The sequence below is a fragment of the Palaemon carinicauda genome, chromosome 10 (genome assembly GCF_036898095.1).
Source record: "Palaemon carinicauda isolate YSFRI2023 chromosome 10, ASM3689809v2, whole genome shotgun sequence".
In the NCBI taxonomy this organism is placed as follows: Eukaryota; Metazoa; Arthropoda; class Malacostraca; order Decapoda; family Palaemonidae; genus Palaemon; species Palaemon carinicauda.
Genome location: NC_090734.1, coordinates 157,089,133 through 157,114,091, shown reverse-complemented (window position 1 = coordinate 157,114,091; position 24,959 = coordinate 157,089,133). Strand labels below are relative to the sequence as shown.

Here is a 24,959-nt window from a genome sequence, read left to right as displayed (position 1 = left end):
TTCATAAAAGTGTTTTGTTTCTTGTATTCAGACAATGCTCATGCCTTTATATTTTTTTCAGCCAATGGCCACAGTAACTCGTGAACCGAAGAAAAACGATTAAAATATTGGCTGGACGGAAACTAGGAATCTTTAGTGCAATTCAAGCGGTTGACTTTAATAATGGAAGGTTATTTTGTATAGAGGACGGCGAGGAGCGCAGGCTTTCCCTGTTGGAAAGTTCCCGTCAATTCCAAGTTTACAGCTGCTGCAGATTTTGCATATGCAAGTAAGTAGCCCATTATGCATCATATCAAAAGTAATTTTGTCAGTTTGACAAATTTATTGTTATTATTATTATTATTATTATTATTATTATTATTACCTGACAGGGAAAATAGTCCAGTGAGGAAAGTAAAGAAGGAAAAATAAAATATTTTAAGAACAGTAACAACATTAAAATAAATATCTCCTTTATACTCTATTAAAACTTTAACAAAACAGGCTGTGAGCAAATCATGAATGAAGCTACTCACAGGTCTGGTAATTGCTTGGACCTCGTATACACTGACTCCCTTGGCGTTATAAGTAGTAAGGTTGGTTCTCCAGTTGGGACATCTGATCATGCCTTGATTTCTTTAGTAGTGAAGACTGAGCAGCCTGTCCCTGATATATCATACTCTTGTAAAATTTATATGAAACCCCAGCAGACTGGAATGGGATTTTTCATGATCTGTTTTGCTTGAATTGGTCACAATTATATAGTAGTGTAGATCCTGTTGTCCCTTTGAATGAGAATCTAGTCAACATAATTGATGGTCATATCCCTTCTCGTGTGCTAAGGTACCGAGTGAAGGACAAACCGTGGTTCAATGATGATTGTAGACGTGCTTATTTGGAGAAGCAGGAGGCCTATCATCTTTGGAAGGGTAACAGATCAGATTTGACCTGGAACAACTATACTTAGCTTCAAGCTTTTGCTCAGAGAGTTTATACCTCAACTGAAAAGGAGTACAAATTAACCATAAAAGAAACCCTTTCTGGTACAACTCAGGAACATAAATGGTGGTCTACCCTTAAATCTGCACTCTTTGGTGTAGATGCAACAGTTCCTCCTTTACTTAAACCAGATGGCTCAATCACTCACTGTCCAAAGGAAAAGGCAACCCTTTTGGCTGATGTCTTTGACAGTAAACAGAGTAATGAAAAACTTCAACTTCCTCATCCCTGTTTTCCTGAGGCTAAACTAACTAGTTTAGCTTTTTGATCTTGTGAGATTAAAGCTCTGTTGATGGACCTTGATACTTACGGAGGTGTAGACCCAAATGGTATTTTTCCTTTGTTTTTTATAAAGACAGCAGATTTCTTAGCTCCAAAGTTATCTGTTATTTTGCGCAAGTTAGTAAGAAGAGGAGCTTTTAGCACTTGTTGGAGAATTGGTAATGTTACTCTTTTATGTAAATGTGTTTGTGGTAGCTCAAGTCCCACTGATTACCGCCCAATTTCCATAACTCCCATATCTAAAGTTTTTGAACGTCTTCTGGCAAAACGTCTTAATAGGTTTGCTGAAGGTAATCATCTACTCCCTAGTTTGCAATTTGGTTTTCGTAAAGGCCTTGGAGCATGTGATGCCCTTCTTACAATCTCCAATGCTGTACAGAAATCCCTTGATTGTGGTCAGGAAGTTCGTATGACTGGCCTTGATTTTAGTGCTGCCTTTGACCATGTTAATCATGAGGTCCTTGTTTTCAAACTGAAACAGTTGGGAGTGGGTGGGTCGTTTCTTAGCATTATTATTGATTTTTTTAGTAATAGATCTCAAAGAGTTGTTGTGGATGGTCACCATAGTGATTATAGGAATGTGATATCCGGTGTTCCACAGGGTAGTGTTCTTGGCCCATAACTTTTCATACTATATACACATGACATGTGGTTTGGCCTAAAAAACAAGCTTGTTGCATATGCAGATGATGCTACTCTCTTTCCATCAATTCCATCCCCTGAATGTAGATCTGGGGTTGGTGAATCCCTTAATAGAGATTTAGCTAAAATTAGTGCATGGTGCAAATTATGGGGTACAAAGTTGAATCCTAACAAAACTCAAAGTATGATTGTAAGTAGGTCAAAGACGGTGGCTCCTCAACATCCGGATCTCAGTATTGATGTTTCTTTAAATTTGTATGACTGTTATAAAATTTTAGGTGTGATTCTCGACAGCAAATTTACTTTTGAGAAACACATTAGGTCTGTGTCTTCTTCAATTGCACAAAAAATTGTCTTATTGAGAAAGTCTTACAAGATTTTCGGTGGTCAATCTATTCTGAAGAAGTGTTTTAAATTCTTTCATTCTACCTTGTTTTGAGTATTGTTCTCCTGTCTGGTGTTCAGCTGCTGATTCTCATCTTAATTTGTTGGACAGAAACTTACGGTCTTTTAAATTTCTTATTCCTGATCTAGATATTAATCTTTGGCACCGTCGTTCAATTAGTTCATTATGCATGTTGCATAAGATTTTTCATAACTCTGACCATCCTTTACATTCAGATCTCCCTGGACAATTCTATCCTGTTCGTAATACAAGGCAGGCAGTTAATTCTAATAGCCAGGACTTCTCCATCAAAAGGCTCAATACTATACAGTATTCTCAAAGTTTTATTCCAGCTGTGACCAAGTTGTGGAATGATCTTCCTAATCGGGTAGATGAATCAGTAGAACTTCAAAAGTTCAAAGTTGGAGCAAATGTTTTTATGTTGACCAGACTGACATGAGTCTTTTTATAGTTTATATATGACATATCTCTTTTTAACGTTGTTAATAGTTTATATAGGACATATCTGTTTTGATGCTGTTACTGTTTTTAGAATGATATATTGTTAATTTATTCTCATCATTTATTTATTTCCTTATTTCCTTTCCTCACTTGGCTATTTTTCCCTGTTGGAGCCCTTTGGCTTATAGCATCTTGCTTTTCCAACTAGGGTTGTAGCTTGGCTAGTAATAATGATAATAATAATAATAGGGATCTGGCAACACTGTATAATGCCAGATCACTGTCTGTGGTTTTCCCGCTTCTGGCGTCATCGGGCCTCATTCTTACTAACTATAATTCTGGCGTCGCTGTTTGCCAGTCGGGCGTGCTCGATCGTGTGGACAGTGCTTTTAGAAAGAAATAGCTCGATAGCATCTTGAAACAGACATGTCGGCATAGCTCGCCAATCTCAGAGCAGACGTTTTGACAGGGAACGTTTGTAATTCTGAAAACCATTTCTAATCTCATTTATGGAAAGCGATTGAAAAGGTTTACTTCATCATTCGTTGATTAAATCATCATTTTGGCATTAAGTCTTTTTATAGTTTATATATGACATATCTGTTTTTACGTTGGTACTGTTTTTAGAATGATCTATTGTTAATTTGTTCTCATCATTTATTTATTTCCCTGTTTCTTTTCCTCACTGGGCTATTTTTCCCTGTTGGAGCCCTTGGGCTTATAGCATCTTTCTTTTCCAACTAGGGTTATAGCTTGGCTAGTAATGATAATAATAAGAGAAATAAGACAGAATTGTGTGCCCGAGTGTTTTGAATAAACTTCTGGGATATAATAAAATATCTAGTTCTAAAATGACTATATTTAACAATACATCTGATCGTTTACATAGTTAAATAATTGAAAGCAGTAAGCTGAGTTGCCGTTCCGAAGTCCTCGAGAATATTCAACCACTCAAATTACCAAGTGGTCGTATGCAGTAATAATCTCTTCACCATATATCCCTTTATTCAACACTGACCTGAAATTTATGAAACAATACACTGTAAAAGGATATAAAACAGCATCTAACCCAACGCAAAAAATTACCCTTAAGAAAGTTCGAGCTATATAAAGAAAACTTGACAAATAACAAGCCGAGCACGATAATCTACTCGAATTTATATTAAAGGTGAAACAGTGAAAATTGCGTTTAAAGTTGATAAAATACACCAAATACAGTATAATTTAAAATGTTCAAGGTCAAATTATATTAAATATTAATAGCAGACACGCTGGCTGCCACAATTCATGAATGGAATTGTTAACTGTTATAAATTAAAGTATACTGAGCGTGCATAATCACCAAGTTACTCACATCTTATATCAGCCCGGCAGGAATAAAGCTACACTTTAATGGACGAGGTGGTGTGGTAGTCTCAGGGGTTCAAACTTCCGATATACGGAATAATACCCGGTTGCCGTCTCCATGAGCCCCATCGATGTCGCACTTATATATTACTTTGAGTTCATGAGGTTAAAAAAATCCAAATCCAGAGCGAAGATAATTCCCGGATAAAACCATAGGATCGTTGATCGGCCGGATATATGTATAATGATGGATCGACAAACCTCTCTCCACTCTGCCTCACGTTGAACTGATCTACCAGAACAAAAGAACTGGAACAGACTTCTGTTTTCTTAAATGTAAACACTCAATTGGTGATCTCGGTAGTTTACTAGCGAACTAGATTGTAAGTAACTGTGACAACAAGCTCAGTTTAGATTCATCTAAAATAACAGAGATCACGAATTGTGTATTTGGCAAATTAAACAAATATAAAGCAATTTTCATTTTCACACCTAAGTAATGGAATTATTTAATTAATATGCAAATAAAAAATGAAATTCCTTTTCATTTTCCACACTCCAGGGGAAGGGTTCAATAAAGCAACATTATTGAACTATTACAAAAATTAAGCACAAAAATGTAAATAAATTTTTACTGCAATACCCAGCCAAATATATACAAAATATACATTTCCACAGAACTAAATTATTCATTAATAAGCATATTTTTAGTTCTGGTTTCACTTTCCATGGCGGCTTTCCGTCGCACCTTATTTACAATCTGAAAAGAGTCATCAGTAATAACAGATTTCCCAGACTGATCAGAGTTTACATGCATTTCATTTACACTTAAAATTGGAATCAAAGAGCTTACATGACGCTTTACTAATTCGCGAGTTCTACCTTTCAATAAAATTGCATTAGTTGTCTCCCCAATAGTGTTCATTACAGTCTCCTTCACCACCGCCATTGGATAATTAAAGGGTTTACAATTTTCTTCTTTTATCAATACAATATCACCTGGTTTTAGTTGTTTATGCGTAACGGGTTTGTACCTACTCTTAACGTTGACTGCTTGCTTCATTAAATGAGCCAAAAATTCATTATTATAGGTTTCAGTCAGAGCCTTCCGTACATTTTTCAATTTATTATAGCTCTCTTTAATGTGCAAAAGTGGCTCCTTATTTGCAATCCATTCAGAATCCATTTCTGGGTCTGGCTGCAAAGAGGGGATAAGATTAAGAGAGATCCTATCATAACCATAGATAAGTCTTTCAGGAGTTATCGGGTCTGGAATAAAGTCATCACTTTCATCTCTCAATCCTTCAAAAAATGCCACAGGTCTACGATTGACTTGATAAATTGTTTGAGCAACAATGAACTCAAAATCTCTGTATTCCAACACGTAATTTTTAATAGAGCCATGGATTAGTTGCTTCACCATTTTAACACAAACTTCAACTAAACCTCCCAATGGATGACAACCCTTGAAATATTGTTCAAAAGTGGGAGACTTCACATTATTTTCTTCAAAATATGCTTGAGTATCAGAATCCCTCAAGAAATCAGTCATTATATTTGCTCCAGCTACCAATGATGAACCTAAATCTGATAAGCACAATTCAGGAATGCCATATTCATAAGTATGGATCTGGAAGGCTCTCAAGAATTCTACAGTACTAAGATCAAAACATATCTTCAAATTTATTGCTCTTGACCATAAACAAGTGATGCACAAAATCCAGACCTTAATTTTCTTCTGTTGATATTTTACCTGAAAGTATCCCAAGTGATCAATAAAAATATATTTAAATGGAATGTTAGGGGGTTCCAGTCTAAATTCTCTGTATGGTGATTGATTAAGTTTAATAGTTCTCTGTTTCACCTTGCGACAAGTAATACACTCCTTCAATACACGTTTTACAACAGAGAAGTAGTGCGGTACCCAATACTGCTTTCTTAATTCTGTTAAAATTACATAGCAACCTGAATGGGATAATGCACAATGTAAACTTAAAATTATCAATCTCACAAGCTCACTGTGCTTTGACAACAATATGGGATAACGGATACTTTCATCACATTTCCAACGAGAAAATTTACTCCTAACTCTCAATAAACCAGTCCTATCAGGATAAACATTAAGTTGATTAACTAGATTGGGGATATTCCCAACATTCTTGAACTTACTTGAAAAATACTTTTTCACATCTGCAAAGTGAATGTCTTGGTCAACTTTCAGGATTTGAGTAATAGCCTCTGTATACAAATTTGTTGAGGTTACTTTCATATGAGCGTATTTAACTGTATCCCTTTTATACAGTCTACCTTTTAGAATGTGAACAAACTTTAAAACTAATCTATGCACGGAAACCAGTTTGTAGAAATCAGAATATTTCTGTGGAGATATTAAATGCTCATTAACTTTAGCTATAGACGTGCCATGCATGACCTGATAGTTGCGTGCTTCCAGGGCTGAAAGGTCGGGTTTTGCCAAAGGATTTGGAACCTGAATATTCAAAATATCATCTCTGCTGATCTGCATATCCATATTAGAACACACTTTTAAAAATTTAGATCCTGAAAAATAATTAGACTTTATAAGAGTTCTATATGAAACAGGTCTGGTAATTTGATCAGCTGGGTTTTCAATACCTGAAACAAATCCATAAATAATAGGATGAATTTCACAAAGTCTACTTATGTGTTCCAACCGATTAAGAATGAATATACTTTTTTTACTTTGCTTCTCAAGCTTATGAACATGAGAATTAATCCAAGCAAGAGAAACTAGACTGTCAGAATATAGCTTCAATTCTACTATATCTAATGGCGAAACACAAGCAGGGCCTACCAGATCTTTATAAAGGTCAATTAATACTTCCGAACCCAATACAATAGACTGAAATTCTAATGAAGGAATTCCCTTAGCTGAAAGCGCTTTGTTGACAATTCTGTTTTTTGCAAGTACAAAACTAACTTCCAAAGAATCAATCTCTTGAATATAAACAGTAGTACCATATATATCTTTACTGCTATCAGTAAAGGCTACCAATCTATACTGACTATTCCTTCTTCCCACAAACCTTTGAATCTTTATTTCAGGAGATGCATTGACTTGTCTACAAATGTTTTTCCATTCCCTCAAAAGGCTATCATCAAGTTTCATATCCCAATCAAATGAGCCATCACACTGCAATTTGTGCAAAAACAATCTTGCTCTATTTAGAATTGGTCCTGTAAATCCAAACACATCATAGTGTGCAGCAATGGATTTTAATACTTTCCTCTTATTATCTGCTCCAATATCCAACTGCAAATGTCGGGTTCTTAAAGTATCATCTAAACGATTCCATACCATTCCCAAAAGCTTAACTTCTGTTGAGGTTTTCTTAGATTCATTTTCATCAATTTTATCCTGTAGTTCCTTATCGTTAGTGACAAACTGCTGCAGAAAAAATTTATAAGGTTCAAATATGTTTTTAAGATTATCAAATGCCCACTGAAGTTCTTCTGCAGTATTGGAGGTGATGCTACCATTATCCATATAGATTAGGGAGTAGATGTGTCTCTTAAGTTCCTTAATTTCTTTAGAATCCATATCAGTATCAATCATAAGGATTTTGTACAGACCAAGCAAAAGCAAACAAGGTGAGCAAACTAAGCCAAAGGGCAATCTCAAATTTCTATATCCAACAAGAGTATAATCTTTCCGAGCCATATTTTTGAACCACAAAAATAGCAGCTTGTTTGAATCCAAAGGGGTCAAGCAAATATTTAGAAAAGCTTTCTTTACATCAAAACATAGCAATTTAGTATCAAAGCGTAAGTTCAAAAGAGCAGTGGTTATCTTTTGATTGATGCAAGGTCCACTCAACATGGCTTGATTGTGACTTCGTGTAACTTTCTGAGAGGGATCTCTTTCACTAAGGTTAGACAAAAAGACCACCCGACATTTTGTAGTCTCTCTCTCAAGCTTGAAAACTCCCAGGTGACCCATGAAACTGTGACAAGGATTCTCCAACAAAAACTGTTCCAAATTCTCTATTCTTTCTATGATGCCTAACTCCTGTTGTTCTTTGAAATATTGATCCATCATATTTAAGTAATCAGGATTCTTTATGGTGAATTTCTTTAAATTAGACTTCAAAATTTGAGTTGCCAAATGACGATTTTTGCCCAATAAATGTTTTACTTTATTATTCCAAATTAAGGGCATAACTAGTCTGCCGTCAGCATTCCGAGTTGTGTTACTGAGAACATAGTCAACAATTTTATCATTGTTCTCGACATAATCTTCTGGAATATTAACATCATCAAAATTCAATGTTTTCAAACATAAGTTGTCGAGAACTTCTTTGCTGGCTCTCTCAAATTCAGTGTCTATAATTTCTCCATTATGATCAAGTACCGCAAAATTAGCTCCAACTTCCGTATAACTGTTTGTCAGGGAAGCATTGCAGACATTACCCATGTCCTCAACTTCTTCACATACTGTAGATAAAATATTAGAGCATGAAATATGGGCAACAGTGTCCTGACAATTCTTCAAATGTATCAAATTATGACTCATTTGATCCAGATTTCCTATGAGCATAATACCCAACGGAGTTACCGAGTACACAGAAGGTATATTACCCTCTAAGTCACCAAAAAGAACAGTATTTTCCTTAAGGCAATATGCAGAATTCGACCCTAAGATGAAATCTACGTCCATAATTTCATCCTTTCCATTCAACAGATATTTATCAGCAACAGTATAGCCCTTTTCAATAAAACCCTGAACAACAGATGTCAAACCAGGTAGTTTTAAACATGTTTTAAACATGTTTTAATGGATGGTACACTCATAGCCTCCAATTCACATAATCTGTCCCCAATCATCATAGACACTTTATAAGAACACGTATTGTACAATCGGGAAGAATTAAATCCATTTACTCTTAACGTAATATTTGATTTAACAATTGGTAAATTTTCCCTAACAGCACACTCTTCAGTTATGAAATTTGATTGACATCCCCCATCTCGCAAACAACGGATGCGATTTCCATTAGGAAGGTCACAAGAAAAGGTGGGTAGAATTGCAAGACTACAATCATTTACCATCATAACATCCCTTGAGGCTTCAGCAAAAGTTATACTCGAACTCTTATCTTTTACTTCTACCTTATCTGACTTTGGAGGCTTATCTTTACCCTTCTTTGCCAAACCATTACTATCATTTGTGTGTTCTTTCCTTATATTACTCAAACACAAAAACGCGAAATGAAAAGAACCACAAAAACAACGTCTGGCAAAATAGAAATTGCACTTATCTGAAGAGTGATCCAACCGGGCACATTTTATACAAGCTTTAAGTTTCTTCAGCCTATCGAGCTTTGATTTAGGGTCCGGATATTTACTACATTTATGAACTGGATGGTCACCATTATCACAAAGAGAACAATGTTTGAATACATTAGCATTATCTTTCCGTAACTTTACGTTAGATGCTAAACTTGTGGTGGGGGTTGATTGACAATCTACTTTGGCTGCTAAACCAAAAGCTGAATTAGAGGGACATGGTCTGTGTTTGGATCTATAATCAACTCGTTTCTGTACTTCCATATATCTCTCACTCGCCTCAAAGAACTTGCTCTTTATCTGATCCAAAGAAGGGTTAGTTTCATTTGTAATTTGCACAAGCTGATCTTGAAATTTTTTGTTTAGTCCCTTCCATGAAAAATACTGTACTACGTCATCAACAGAGATACTCAAACTTTTAATAGAGTCTTGTATAGAATTAATATTACCAATATACTCAAATGGATCAGATGAAAAATCCAACTTCAACTCTGTCAAACGCTGCAATACATTAAACTTACGAACTGAAGGAGACGCAAGTGCTTGTAAGAGTAAATCCTTTGCAATAGTATAAGACTGTTGTACACTATCCAATGAATTAATCAAATGTGACGCTCTACCGGAAATTTGCTGTTTTAATAGCAAAAACTTGTCAAAGTCTGAATAATTATACCGCTGTACAACATCTTCAAACTGACTTAAAAACTTTGTCAAATCTTCACCATCTTGGCTACAGAACGTAGGCAAAGGAGCCTCAGGACTTTTAAGCCTACCACTATTACAACATGGCGATTGTGATACAGAAACTTTGGTTAAATTATACAAACACCGATTTATTTTGTCATCATAAGAACTACTCTCAGTAATTTCCCTTTCGTTCTCAGCAACAGCTTTGGCTTCGTCCGAAGCATTATCTTCCCATTTCAAATCTCTAATGATAACATCCAATCTGGAAAGTTCATCTTTAACTCGGTTTAATTTGATTTCAAGAATCTTTCTTTCATCTTCCGATTTACCAGACAAACTTGAAATGTCATTAAAAATAATATTCACTTGTCCTCTAAAATTCGATCGTGAACTAATGTGATATTTAAGTTTATGAGACATTTTGGCACAAAACACAGATACTGCTCACAAAGAAATAAATGTTACAAATATATACTAAAAAAAAAAATCACGAATGCTAAACAAATCACAGCACGGCCGGTAATAACTAACAATATCGCCCGTAAACAATCGAATGTATTAAGAAATTGCCAAACAAGCAAAACTAAACAAACCACAGCACGGCCGGTAATAACTAACAATATCGCACGTATATAATCGAATGCATTACGAAATTGTCAAACAAGCAATAAAACTAAACACGAAACAACGCGCAGTAAAATGAAAAATTATTACCACCTTAAATGAAATACCAATAATTCACCAAACAATTCGTAATGAGAAAAATAATCCAATTAGCAAGTTACGACACCGAATGAGGCCACGGAAACGGCAACAGCAGCTTTCCAGCGCGCCCACCCGGGGGCGCCATTTGAATAAACTTCTGGGATATAATAAAATATCTAGTTCTAAAATGACTATATTTAACAATACATCTGATCGTTTACATAGTTAAATAATTGAAAGCAGTAAGCTGAGTTGCCGTTCCGAAGTCCTCGAGAATATTCAACCACTCAAATTACCAAGTGGTCGTATGCAGTAATAATCTCTTCACCATATATCCCTTTATTCAACACTGACCTGAAATTTATGAAACAATACACTGTAAAAGGATATAAAACAGCATCTAACCCAACGCAAAAAATTACCCTTAAGAAAGTTCGAGCTATATAAAGAAAACTTGACAAATAACAAGCCGAGCACGATAATCTACTCGAATTTATATTAAAGGTGAAACAGTGAAAATTGCGTTTAAAGTTGATAAAATACACCAAATACAGTATAATTTAAAATGTTCAAGGTCAAATTATATTAAATATTAATAGCAGACACGCTGGCTGCCACAATTCATGAATGGAATTGTTAACTGTTATAAATTAAAGTATACTGAGCGTGCATAATCACCAAGTTACTCACATCTTATATCAGCCCGGCAGGAATAAAGCTACACTTTAATGGACGAGGTGGTGTGGTAGTCTCAGGGGTTCAAACTTCCGATATACGGAATAATACCCGGTTGCCGTCTCCATGAGCCCCATCGATGTCGCACTTATATATTACTTTGAGTTCATGAGGTTAAAAAAATCCAAATCCAGAGCGAAGATAATTCCCGGATAAAACCATAGGATCGTTGATCGGCCGGATATATGTATAATGATGGATCGACAAACCTCTCTCCACTCTGCCTCACGTTGAACTGATCTACCAGAACAAAAGAACTGGAACAGACTTCTGTTTTCTTAAATGTAAACACTCAATTGGTGATCTCGGTAGTTTACTAGCGAACTAGATTGTAAGTAACTGTGACAACAAGCTCAGTTTAGATTCATCTAAAATAACAGAGATCACGAATTGTGTATTTGGCAAATTAAACAAATATAAAGCAATTTTCATTTTCACACCTAAGTAATGGAATTATTTAATTAATATGCAAATAAAAAATGAAATTCCTTTTCATTTTCCACAAGTGTACCCTCAAGCAAGAGAACTCTACTCCAGGACAGTGGAAGACCATGGTACAGAGGTTATGGCACTATTCAAGACTAGAGAACAATGGTTTGATTTTGGAGTGTCCTTCTGCTAGAAGAGCTGCTTACCATAGCTAAAAAGTCTCTTCTATCCTTACGAGAGGAAAGTAGCCACTGAACAATTACAGTGCAGTAGTTAACCCCTTTAGTGAAGAAGAATAATTTGGTAATCTCAGTGTTGTCAGGGTATGAGGACAGAGGAGAATATGTAAAGAATAGTCCTGGCTATTCGGTGTATGGGTAGGCAAAAGGAAAATGAACTGTAACCGGAGAGAAGGATCCAGTATAGTATTGTCTGGCCAGTCAAAGGACCCCATAACTCTAGCAGTAGTATCTCAACAGGTGGCTGGTGCCCTGGCCAACCTACTACCTTCTATAATACAGTAATCTGTTATGTTCATGACATACAGCAGCTTCACAGACTGTACTATACAGTATATAAATGTAATTCTCATTTGTATAGGTGGTGTGTCATAAATACTGTTTCTTAAAAGGTTTTTACATCTACTATACTGTATTTACTTCATCTTGTTTCATCATTACCTGTATAGATTTCTATAGATGATGAATAGGGCTAGACCTCTCTTAATGTTATGTTATACAGTTTAGTGGATGTTAAACAAGTTGCCATCTTGATTCATATAGCTCCAAAATTGTGGTTTCAAGTTTTCCCATACATATTGTATTGGAATTTAAATTATTTCACACAATCCTTTTGTACTAATGTTTGCACAATGTAAGTTTATTACCATTTACTCTACCTTGAAGAAACTATTATCATGGGTATTTTTGTAAGTAGCGTTTATTAAAAAGAAAATATATACGGTAATAAAGCAAACTATGGAAGTGATAAATGAAGTTAGAACTTGAATTTTTAGTGTTTAAGGATTTGTTGGGTCAGGCTGCTCATCTTGCCTACCAGCAAGATTTTTTGTGCGGCTTATTATTAAAATCAGTGTAGTTGATATCAGTAGTTACCAGGGCTATCATTCATTGTGGTATAGTTCAAGAGGCAAGGAATGTGTCTGAAATGATGTTTATTTATTTTGTTGGCTGGGCATAAAGTACTTAGTCCCAATAGGAGTTAGAAGGCCTTATAACAACAGAATACTGAAGGAAATAAAGTTAGCACATTATGATTGCTTTTACCAAACTTTGTGGCCTGTAGGTGGGTAGTGCATATTGCATTTCAAGTGGTCCACTGTTGGCATTACTGAGAGGTCTTTGGAGTGTCCGTACGTTCCTTAGCTGCACTCTTTTCTTAAGCTTTTTACTATACTGTACCTCTATTCTTGTTTCTTTTCAATCTTGCTCTCCAGCTATAGAGATTATTTATCATCCTGAGACATATGTTTCAAGGAAGGGTCACTGTGTATTGTATCCAGACATTGTTTATACATCTTCTCTTCTCGCCTTTTCAGTTAAAAATCACAGCAAGTCATGAACCAAAGAAGGACGATTCAAATAACATAATGACTGGACTGAAACTAAGAATCACTGAATGATTTTACTGGTGTTGGGTTATTATGTATAAAGGATGGTGGAGAGCACAAATTTTCCTTGCTGGATTTTCTCTGCTGGAAAGTTCCAATCGATTCCGCGTCTGCAACTGCAGTGGATTTTGCATTTGCAAGTAAGTAACCCATTAATCAGCACATCAAAAATGTCAAAAGTAAATCTTTTTCTTTTGCCAAACTCTGCGTACATGCTACAGTAGTCTTTTCCAGACATACAGCAATTTCACAGTGTACTATTGAGTACTGTATAATGGGAATTCTCTTTAGTATAGGTGATGTGTTGTACTTAGTTTTTCTTGTTCCATACATATTACTGTACCTGTATGAATTTCTGTAGATGGTGAATAAGGCTAGAACTCTATTAATGGTATACAGTTTCATGCATTTGTACAAGTTGCCTTCTTGTTTCATATCGATACAAAATTAAGGTGTTAAGTTTTCCAATACTGTACATACTGCTGTGGAAATAATGATTAATTCATACTCTCCTTTTGTAGTAATGGTCACACAACGTTTATTACCGTTTACTTTACTGAAGTTAACTTAGAAAAAACTTTATCTTGGGTGTTTTTGTAAGTAGAGTTTATTGAGAAAAAAAGAGAATGTGATAAAGCAGTCTAGGGAAGTGATGAAAGAAGTTAGAGCTTGAATTTTTACAGTTTATTTCTGTATGGCATACAAACCCTTGCCCTTTAATTAGGAAGATTACTTCATTGCAGGCTGGAATCAGTTGTTTAAATCGGATAACGGGCAGTTATACAACTGGTGAAGGTGTGGTGTGAAAAGCTCTTCCCCCTCTCCAGTCAGAGGAGACTTATTTTTGCTTTGAGAGCTGTTGAGTATACACGTAAAAACAAATCCTGAAAAAACTTTGAATTCTTTCTCTCTTGCAATGTGGGTTGTTGGAAAAGGGAATGGAAGTTCTTGCTTCCTTTTCTGGACCACTGGCATCCTCTATCTCTAGTTCTGGTAGAGTTCCTGTTGAAGACTCCAACATTCGTGAAAGGCCTGGCCCTATGGTGGAATGGATGTTGAAGAAAAACGCACTCGAAGTCGTTCGTGACTGATCTCTGGGCTTCTACAGTCAATTCTTCCGGTGGAGAAGGTAACGGGTGGGTGGAGACTGGTCATCAACTTCTCTCCTCTGAACAAGCATGTACATTAAACAAAGGTCAAGATAAAAACAGTGTGGCCTTTTCTGTCTTCCATCAGAAAGGGAGACTTCATGCTTTATATAGATGTGAAGGACACGCACTTTCAAGTGCCTTTCATCAGACTTTCAAAAGTACCTCTGCTTCTCCCTCTACAGTGTGATGTACCAGTTCAAGACCCTGTGCTTTGGACTGTGTATGTCAAGAGAGTTGAGATGCCAGCCAGGACCAGAGCTCACGAGGTCAGAGGTAATGGCCCCATGCTCACTTTCAAGAGAAATCTATCAAAAGGCCAGGTGTTAAAGGCTGGCATCTGGAAGAGACAGATAACCTTCATGGCCCTTTACTTGCAAGATTATACCCACAAGGCCCTTGACACCTTCATACTTGGACCTGTGTTTGCTGCTCGAGCTGTTGTGTAACCAGCCTAGCTCCCACATGGGACAAGTATGCATCTCATCTACCGTAAAGTTTAGATGTGAGTCTGGAATGTAAGGTAGTACAGTACAGTATAACTGTGTTCTTCTTCATTCTTTTGCCCTCTCCCTCTGGGACAAGTGGTCTAAGCATCACACGGTGATTGGACCAATTGCTGGTGAGTTTCTCTTTAGAACACCATTCTTTTTATCCAAAGACATAATCCCTTTACGAGGCAGGGGATGCTGAATTTCATATGAACTCATTAATCACGTACTTGGTATTTAATTCTTCCTTACTTGTTTTGGGTTTAAATCCAACCCTCCACTGAAGTTGAGTGAACTACTTCTCGGGTGGGTCCATATCAATCATCTAACAAAACATTTTCATTATAACTTATACAATTCCCTGATTGTAGCATCTTCCAAATCATATGATCTTGTGAAAAGTAAAGTCTTTAGTTTCCTCTTAAATTCAATTGCTCCCTTTAGGTCCTTCATTTCAGTTGGCAGTTTATTATAATATCTAGACACACAGTAGCTAAAAGCCCTTTCACCAAATTTACTATTTGTTCTTGGTTTAGATAGTCTATGTTTGTCACTCATGCGTTTTATGGTAACATTTGTTTCTAGTTCTAGTTTGTTCAGGCATTCTTTTAGATATTTTGGTTCAGTATCTTAAACGTTAGTAAGAGTAGCTTGTATTCAATTCTCACCTTTACCGAAAGCCAGTGTAATTTAATTAGTGCAGGGGTAATTCTATCCCTATTGTGTAGTCCTTTTATTAATCTAGCGGCTCTGTTTTGTACTCTCTGAATTTTCTTCAGCTGATAATTTGGTAAGCCCTAGAACAGTGAGTTGCAGTAATCAATTCTTGAAAATATGTGGTGATTAATGAGTATGGCCATAGATTTTTCATTTAAGTATTTACTAATAAATGCTATGTTTTTAATGTGATAGTTACAATTTCTTACTATTATTTATATGTTCATTCATTGTCAGTCTTATCATCCATGATTACTTGAAGATTTCTGACGGATTTCTTTAGGTCAATGATCGATTGACCTATTTCAATTCTTTGGAAGCATTTGATTCTTTTTATATCTTTTTCATTTCCAAAAATAGTACATTCACTTTTATCTTCATTGAGCTTGAGCTTATTTGTTAACATCCAAGCCTTAATCTCATTCATTATTTCATGTATCTTTCTTTTAGCTTCATCAACTGATGCTATTGGGAAATAGAATTGTGTATCATCAGCGTATATTTTAAACTTAACTCTGTGAGTTTCAAGTATATTTGCTAGTTCAATCGTGTAAATTTCAAACAGGAGAGGACCTAGTACACTGCCTTGAGGCACCCCTTTGGTTAGTTATCGTGTCTCAGATTCAACATTTGATATTACTACTTTAACTTTGCGGTTTTCAAGATAACTCACAAACCAGTCATATGCTCGTTCTACGATGCCCACAGCTTTAAGGTCTTTCATCAGATATGTATGTTCTACGGTATCAAATGCTGCACTTAGATCCAGCATCACAAGAATCCAACACTTGCCATTTGTTATAATTTCTGTTGTCATTTTTAATCGCTAACACTGTTGTTTGTGGAGTAATTTTCTCTGTATGCAGATTGATCATCAGGTATGGCATTACAGTAGATTGTTTCAGATATTTCCAGGTTTGTTCGTGTACAGCAGTTTCAATAATTTTCGAAAAATATGACAGATTTGATATTGGCCTATATGAACTTAAATTGTCTATATCACCTTTTCCTTTATAGACAGGCTTGATACATGCAACTTTCTCACAATCAGGGAAAACTGCCTGTGATAGACTCATATTTACCATGTTTCGGTAGGTCTCTTGTAGTCTGGTGAAATTTTCTGCATCTTTTACATCGTTAATTGGAAATGGATCATTTCAGCAGTAGGGTTTTTTTTTACTTTCTTTATTATTCTCATATAATCATTCTGAATTAACTCTTTGAATACCCTTAGCTTACTTACACGTGTTGCTGATGTATTCCTTCATTCTGTTGTGCCGATGTTGCGAAAACTGGAGCAGATTTGATTTATTTTTTCTTCAAAATAATCAATAAAATCATTTGCTAGGCATTTAGGATCATTAGTTATGTCAGGCACTACTATTTCTGTCTTTAGACCTAATAGTTTCTTTAGGTTCTTATGTATTTTCCGTGGGTCATTTCCATTGCACACTTTTTTATAATAGGCCTTTTTTTTAACTAAGATAAGGTAATTGTAGCGATTTCTAGCTGATTTGTAATGTTGCCAGTTTTCATTATTTTTATTTGTTTTCCATTTATCCTCCATTTTTCTTTTTCTTTTTTTTTTCTTCATGTAATTCATTATCAAACCAATTCGATTTTTCTTTAATTGGGATTTTGTTTTTGTTTTTTCCAGGCACCTATTATTATAATTAGTTGCAAGTATTATTTTACTTCGATCAGTATTGCAGTTTATTGACGTCATCTTTGGAGAAGGGTTCCTCTAAGCTGATCTAATACAATGTCATATGTACAACATAGGTCCTATCAGTTTTTCAATCCTCATGCAAAACAGATAGGGGTTGTTAGGAGACCTCACTTTGCTTCTCCACAGATAAAGCGTTGAACTCTTCCAGGGTGGAATTAGAACCTTCTAGTTTTGGTTCCAGGGAACTTCCAACTTTCCAAGCAGTGAGTCTCCCTAATTAAATGATGAGGGTTTGTATGCTGCATAGGAACAAATTAATTTTTCTGTCTATACAAGCCTGAATCCTTTAATTTAACTTCCCTCCTCAACCACCACGCCTTAGTCCTGGACTTGAGGGGTTCAGGACTTCTCTGACTAGGGTTTCTCACCTCGCGCCTTTGCCAGTCGGATAACTGTTCGTTATCCATTTCCAACAAGCGATTCCAGCTTGCGCTGAAGTTACCTCCTTAATTAAAGGACTCGGCTTTGTATAGCTAAGAAACATATTATTATTATTATCAGCCAAGCCACAACCCTAGTTGGAAAAGCTAGATGCTATAAGCCCAAGGGCTCCAGTAGGAAATAATAGCCCAGTGAGGAAAGGAAATAAGGAAATAAATAAATTATGAGATCAAATTAACAATAACTCATTCTAAAAACAGTAACGTCAAAACAGACATGTCTCATATAAACTACCAACAACGTCAAAAACAGATGTCATATATAAACTATAAAAAGACTCATGTCTGCCTGGTCAACATAAAAACATTTGCTCCAACTTTGAACTTTGAACATTTTTTTGCTTAGTGATTTAGTGCAAAAGTTTTGCTTGGCTAATTATTGCAATCAGTCTAGTTTATGCAATTAATTTAAGGTTACCAGGGTGTGAAGTGGCTGAATGACCTGACCTGCCTAGGTGTCTGTTATCTCGCCTAAATTTTTATGAATCCAATTCATCCCTTTTCATGCTAGCTTGCTATTATAAATTACTACTGTTTACAATCTACACTAATTTTAGTCTCCTTTGGATAGTCTACTCCCTTTTACAGATGATTGCAAGTGTGAAAGAAAGTGTATGATGGGAAATTAGTGTACTTGGAGTTCTAGTCTTTATTATCCATAGGTTTTCATCATGCTTTCTCTGTTCTATAAGAATAGAGTTCTCTTTCCCACCCGCCTTAGGACTGATTCACACTTTCCGTCCGGTCGCTCTCCACTCTTGCTCCAATTATAGTCCGGTCAAATATTGTTACATGATTTTAAATGGAAGCATTCATGCCGGAGCCTCGGTCTACTCTCGCTCCAGTGTCGCTCTGGTCCTGAAAGAAAAGTAACAATAAGTACAATAACAGGTTAATGTTCACTGCATAAATACATATTATAGTATCACTGAACAATATTTCTATGCATTTATGCTTTTTCCTTATATTTATAATTTTGCCAAGACACTGATCGGACCGAGAGCGAACCGAAGGTGTGAACACCACAGTACCCAGACGTAACCGAGATTGGAGCGTGACTGGACCGTTAGTGTGAATCAACCCTGATAGAGTACTACCCCTTCTACTCAAATTTCAGCGTTTTAGGTTATAAAGTATGCAGTTCCCACCTGATCCAGGCCTTCTTAAATGCCATGCTTTTGAGATTTTCGGGGATAATACTGTATAAGCACTAATCTGCATTCTGGTACTTCTATATCACCTTCTGGTCTTCCTTGTTTCACCTGTTCAAACTATTTCATGAAATTTATTAAAATGTTTAGTTGAAGTACATACATATATACATATACCAAGGCACTTCCCCCAATTTTGGGGGGTAGCCGACATCAACAAAGAAACAAAAACAAAAAGGGGACCTCTACTCTCTACGTTCCTCCCAGCCTAACAAGGGACTCAACCAAGTTCAGCTGGTACTGCTAGTGTGTCACAGCCCACCCTCCCCCATTATCCACCACAGATGAAGCTTCATAATGCTGAATCCCCTACTGCTGCTACCTTCGCGGTCATCTAAGGCACCGGAGGCAGCAGCAGGGGCTACCGGAACTGCGTCACAATCGCTCGCCATTCATTCCTATTTCTAGCACGCTCTCTTGCCTCGCTCACATCTATCCTCCTATCACCCAGAGCTTCCTTCACTCCATAGTAATAATGATAATAATAATAATAATAATAATAATTTAGTTGAAGTGATTCCATTTAATTGAATATTAATTTTAGTTAATATAAGTCTTTATTCTTGTTTCATTTTGCTTTTACTGGGCCAATCATTATATTTGTTATTGTACGGAAGGAAGACTTCCGTCTTTAGATATTATCAGAAATATGTATCAAGGAAGTTCAAGATACCAGATGGTATTTTTTTGTGGTATCAAAATACCAGATGGTATTTTTTTGTGGTATCAAAATACCAGATGGTATATTTTTGTGGTATCAAAATACCAGATGGTATTTTTTGTGGTATCAAAATACCAGATGGTATTTTTTTGTGGTATCAAAATACCAGATGGTATTTTTTTTTTTTTTTTTATGAAACTAAATATCTTTGCAGACTATATTGGTTAAACCTATTTTCTATTTTTTCATGTTATGATTTTGGCACATAATGCTTTAAATAGATTTTGATGTACTTTTGCAATTCTTGAATATTTCTAGAAGCATGAAATTTTTTTGATGTACCTTTGCAATTCTTGTGTATTTCTAGCAGTGCTAACGATGTAACGTTCTATTTCAGATTAGATGGTGAGGATCTGGAAGCCATACCGAAGAAAGAATATCATCCTTTTCTCTTGTACGAATCAAGTCATGCAGAGCTTGGGAAGCCAAAGGGCATCCGTTTTGATCCGTCCAAGTGGAATTTTTAGCCATCCTGCATTTTCTGGAGTGATTTAATCTCCTGGTTTTTCAAAATTCAAGAAGAGGAGCCCATAAACAAACACTTTTGTTGCATGAATGAACTTTTGTTTACGTTCATCTCATCAATGTTGAAAAAGGTTTTAGGTATTTAGGAATGTGTATAGTATGAATTGTGTGTAAGTGTACGTATGTCTGGATGTCGGCCTCATTTTCCTCATTCCATCCTCCAATTTATTGTTTATTGAGTCTTGTTTATTCTTGGCTTCAGCATTTTTCTGTCTTCTTAAGCTCTGCTACAGTTCAAACCTTGACTGGACCTTGCAAAAGGACACATCCTAAGTTTTTTGTAGTATTTGGGAGATTGAAAGGTACTGTTTAGTTTTCTGAAGATCTTCTTTGTCTACATCTTTTCCCACTCCTATGTGGGGTCGATGTTTCTGGTCAGCTTTCTCCATCTACCTCTGTCCCATACCTCATCACCGGTTAATCCCTTAGATCGAAGGTCATCCTTGATACAGTCCACCCACCTTCAATTTCATTCTGATTATACTCGCTGACCATAGTTGTTTTGGCTAGGCTGCCAGCCGGAGTAACTATGGTCAGTGAGTATAATACAGTTTTCTGAAGATCTTAGTTTGAATTTATGGTTAAAGGTTAAAGCCTTTTTTTATATCGTTCATGAAAATTTAGAAGGTAAAGAAAGACTTCTTAGACATGCAAACTATATATAGAGGAAGGAAAGACCGTCTCCTCTCGCAGATATTGGCACAATTTTGTCCAAAAGAGTTGTGTCTCTTATCTCAAGTGACTTTGAAGAAGTAGAGCTTGTCTCTAAGACAAACTTTTCTTCTTCAATGAAAAGTAGGAAGATTATCTAGCTTGTATTGTTGGAAATCCTGATATGTATGGTCTTTCTTGAGTGACTTAAGTCTTGTATTTTCACCTGCACTCAACACTCGTTGACATATGGAGGAGAAATTTCAGTTTCTTTTTGACAATTAAAAGAGATTTTTCTCCGCCCCTCCTTGTGATTTCCGTAACACGTTGTTTTATGTCTCACGGCCTTCAGTGATTTCTGTCCATCTCGCTCCAGCGGCTCCTCATTTGATCGAAGATATTGGAGGTATAATTTGACTGGTATTTTACTGCCATTTTTTATCCCAAAGAACTCAAATGAATTTTAGACAGCTTCAAAAAAGGAAAGCACTGTACTCCACTGTAACTTGGATGTATTTTGGGGGTATTTCATGCTTTAAACAATACTGGAGCACACGTGAGGTTAATAATTTTAATACAATATGTGGTATTTATTTTAGAAACTAAAGAGAGTTTTATAGGCTATTGATAATAGCCTAAGGCCTCCTGTCTTGCTATCCCATTGGAGATGGGCCATGTAACGGAAAATGGTAGGACGAAACTCACTGTCACTGTAGTATGAAGTACAGCAGCTGTAAGAAAGTGTTTCCTGGGCAAAGTTTGTGAAACTGACGTCTTTAAAAACCTGCTCTTTTTACGTGTTACTGATACTAAAGGACTTGAGTTTCCTAGAAATGTTTAGGTAGGACATATGTTTCTTGAGCTCATACTGCATTTAGGTTGATACCAGATCTGATTGGTTGATGGGTAGTATATGTCTCGAACTGAAGTTAGTTTTGTTATTAACCCTTTTACCCCCAATGGACGTACTGATACGTTTCACAAAACTCATCCCTTTACCCCCTTGGACGTACTGGTACGTCCTTGCAAAAAACTGCTATTCACATTGTTTTGCATATTTTTGATAACTTTATGAGAAACTTCAGGCATTTTCCAAAAGAATGAGACCAACCTGACCTCGCTATGACGAAAATTAAGGCTGTTAGAGCAATTTAAAGGATATATGTTGCAAATTGTGCTTGAAAAAAAGATGCCTCGGGGTTAGTGGTTGGAAAGTTCCAAATAGCTTGGGGGTAAAAGGGTTAATTATTGAATAATGTACAGTACTGTAGTGAATTTCACGAGAGGCTAAGCGTTAATATTCTCACAATTCGACGGAATATTTTGTTAGTGTAAGATTTCAGTGGAGTAGAGGTCTATATAGTAGTCCTACAGTATATTATTTACCTTCTTGCTTGAGGGTACACTCGGGCACACTATTCTATCTGATAGCCCAGTGGGATTATTATTATTATTATTATTATTATTATTATTATCATCATTATTATTATTATTACTAGTTAAGCTACAACCCTAGTTGGAAAAGCAGGATACCATAAGCCTTAGGGCTCCAACAGGGAAAAATAACTCAGTGAGGAAAAGAAATAAGGAAATAAACAGCAAGAGAAGTAATGAACAATTTTTTTAAGATCAGTAACGTTAAAATAGATCTTCATATACAAACTATCAAAACTTAAGAGAAAAGAAAAGAAATAAGATAGAATAGTGTGCCCGAGTGTACCTTCAAGCAAGAGAATGCTATCCTTAGACAGTGGAAGGCCATGTTACACAGGCTGTGACACTATCCAAAACTAAAGTAGATTGGTTTGATTATGGAGTGTCCTTCTAAAAGAGCTGCTTACCGTAGCTAAATAGTCTCTTCTACCCTTACCAAGAGGAAAGTAGTCACTGAACAATGACAGTGCATTAGTTGACCCCTTGATTGAATTAGAATAGTTTTGTAATCTTAGTGTTGCCAGGTGTGGGAGGACAGAGAAAAGTACGTTGAGAATTGGCCGGGCTAATCGGTGCATATGTGGTCAAAGCAAAATTAAGCCGTAACCAGTGGGAGGAATCCAGTGTAGTACTGTTTGGCCAATCAAAGGACCTAATAACTCTAGCGTTAGTATCTCATAGCATCCTGCTTTTCCAACTAGGGTTGTAGCTTATAATGATAATGCTAAGTAAACTTTTCCCCAGTCTGAAACATATATTGAGAGGGACACCATATTGTCAGTTCAGAAAAGCTAAAGTTTCAGGTGATTTAAATATGAATACAGACTGAAATAGCAAAAATATACTTTTGTTGGCCTACGGCATCCTGTCTTGGAATTGAGTAGCAGTCTTAGACTATACCAGGGGTGTGGGACATATAAGAAATTAAAATTTTTCAAGTCCAAAGTTATGGACAAGGACCTTATAAACTGTAGGAATCATATTTGGCTGTGAATATGTATTTTAGGCTTTGCTGATTTCTTTCCAGCCTTGACTGTACAGTATATCACAAGCTATGTAGATTGAGTACTTTTTATTTTCATTATTAAGCTATGTAGATTGAGTACTTTTTATTTTCATTATTAAGCTATGTAGATTGAGTACTTTTTCTTTTCATTAATTTTTGCCTACAAACTTACATTCTCGAAACATACAGTATTCCTGTTTGTATGAGAAATGGAGGCTCTGGAGGAAAGTGCAAATACAATGGATGGATGAGGTAAGAGATTGCCTCTGAAAAGCATATTTGTATGTGAGAATCAATTTTATTTTGAATATGTAGAGAACAAAGGTGTGAAAGGTACAATATGCATACCTGGATGAAAGATGTATTTAAAAGTCTTGTTAGAATAGTTAGGATATGATGTTCCACATTGTATAACTACTGTACTTGGAAGAAACGCTTGTTTGTAATGTCTACAAGCTTGGATATGTTTTTAGAACATTGTCAGGAAGCTTATCTTTCTATTCTGATATGTTTTTATAAGAGCTTCCTCTCATCAGATGTTAATTTTAAGCGTTGCGTCGGTTCTTATCGTTACGTAATTTAATATTAACAGGCAAAACTCATTTCTTTATCAAGGAATCCATTTTATTTTCATGCATATATTCAAACTGTGTTGTGACATATTGCAGGAAGGAGACTTGGTAGCAAGAAATCTCACTGAATTTTCATGAGATAAAGATGCCTATAGAGAGCTAACGAGTCCAGAGAAAAAATGTCTTTAGTTAATTATAAAATGATTATATAGGATTCTAGTCCGGACGTCTTCCTATTTCCGTATTAATGGTGGTGTTAATGTTGCATTCCTCAAAATTTCTGTCCTAAAGTCGTTTGATTATTGGTTTCTGGCCTTGATAAAATTAGTCACAGAGGATCTCTTATAATTTTATTATACTTTCCCGTAGATATTTTGTTGTTTACTTCAGCATTGGTGATTGTGATTTAAACTGTTTCCAAACTTTGTCAAGATTGTTTCTTCTTGTATCCATACTTTAAGAGGCTGGGATTTCTATTGCCCAACAACATTCTACTTGGCTTTCTCCCAGAATATTTTCTTAACATCTCAGAACTTCCACAAGCACCATTAGTGCTTGTATCTCGATCTATTGCTTGCCTTTCTTCCTGAATCCATACTTTAAGAAGCTGGAATTTCAATTGTCCAACATTCTGCTTCGTTTACTCCCATAATATTTTCTTAACATTACAGAACTTCCAGAAGCACTATTAGTGCTTGCATCTCAAG

At 35.9% G+C, this 24,959-nt stretch overlaps 2 long non-coding RNA genes across 6 annotated transcripts in view; one reads left to right on the top strand and one right to left on the bottom strand.

The window, feature by feature from the left end:
- Positions 1 to 22,220, top strand: part of LOC137648900 (uncharacterized) — a 63,360-nt gene extending 41,140 nt beyond the window's left edge. Inside the window, exons 4-6 of one of the 3 annotated variants that reach the window (XR_011045749.1) lie at positions 62 to 268; positions 13,536 to 13,747; positions 20,402 to 22,220. This is a non-coding gene — a long non-coding RNA (uncharacterized lncRNA). Of the gene's footprint in view, positions 1 to 61; positions 299 to 13,535; positions 13,748 to 20,401 lie in introns of all 3 variants that reach the window. The other 2 variants (XR_011045751.1, XR_011045750.1) reach the window with 2 other exon arrangements.
- LOC137648899 (uncharacterized) lies at positions 3,594 to 11,973 on the bottom strand. Of its 3 annotated transcripts, none has more exons than XR_011045746.1 (3): positions 11,504 to 11,932; positions 4,104 to 4,405; positions 3,594 to 3,767 (listed from the first exon to the last, which is right to left on the bottom strand). It is a non-coding gene; the product is annotated as an uncharacterized lncRNA (long non-coding RNA). The 3 variants fall into 3 exon arrangements; XR_011045747.1 differs by having other exon boundaries at positions 4,104 to 4,388; positions 11,504 to 11,931; XR_011045748.1 differs by lacking the exons at positions 3,594 to 3,767; positions 4,104 to 4,405 and adding an exon at positions 10,994 to 11,167 and having other exon boundaries at positions 11,504 to 11,973.
- Positions 22,221 to 24,959: the final 2,739 nt, after the last annotated feature.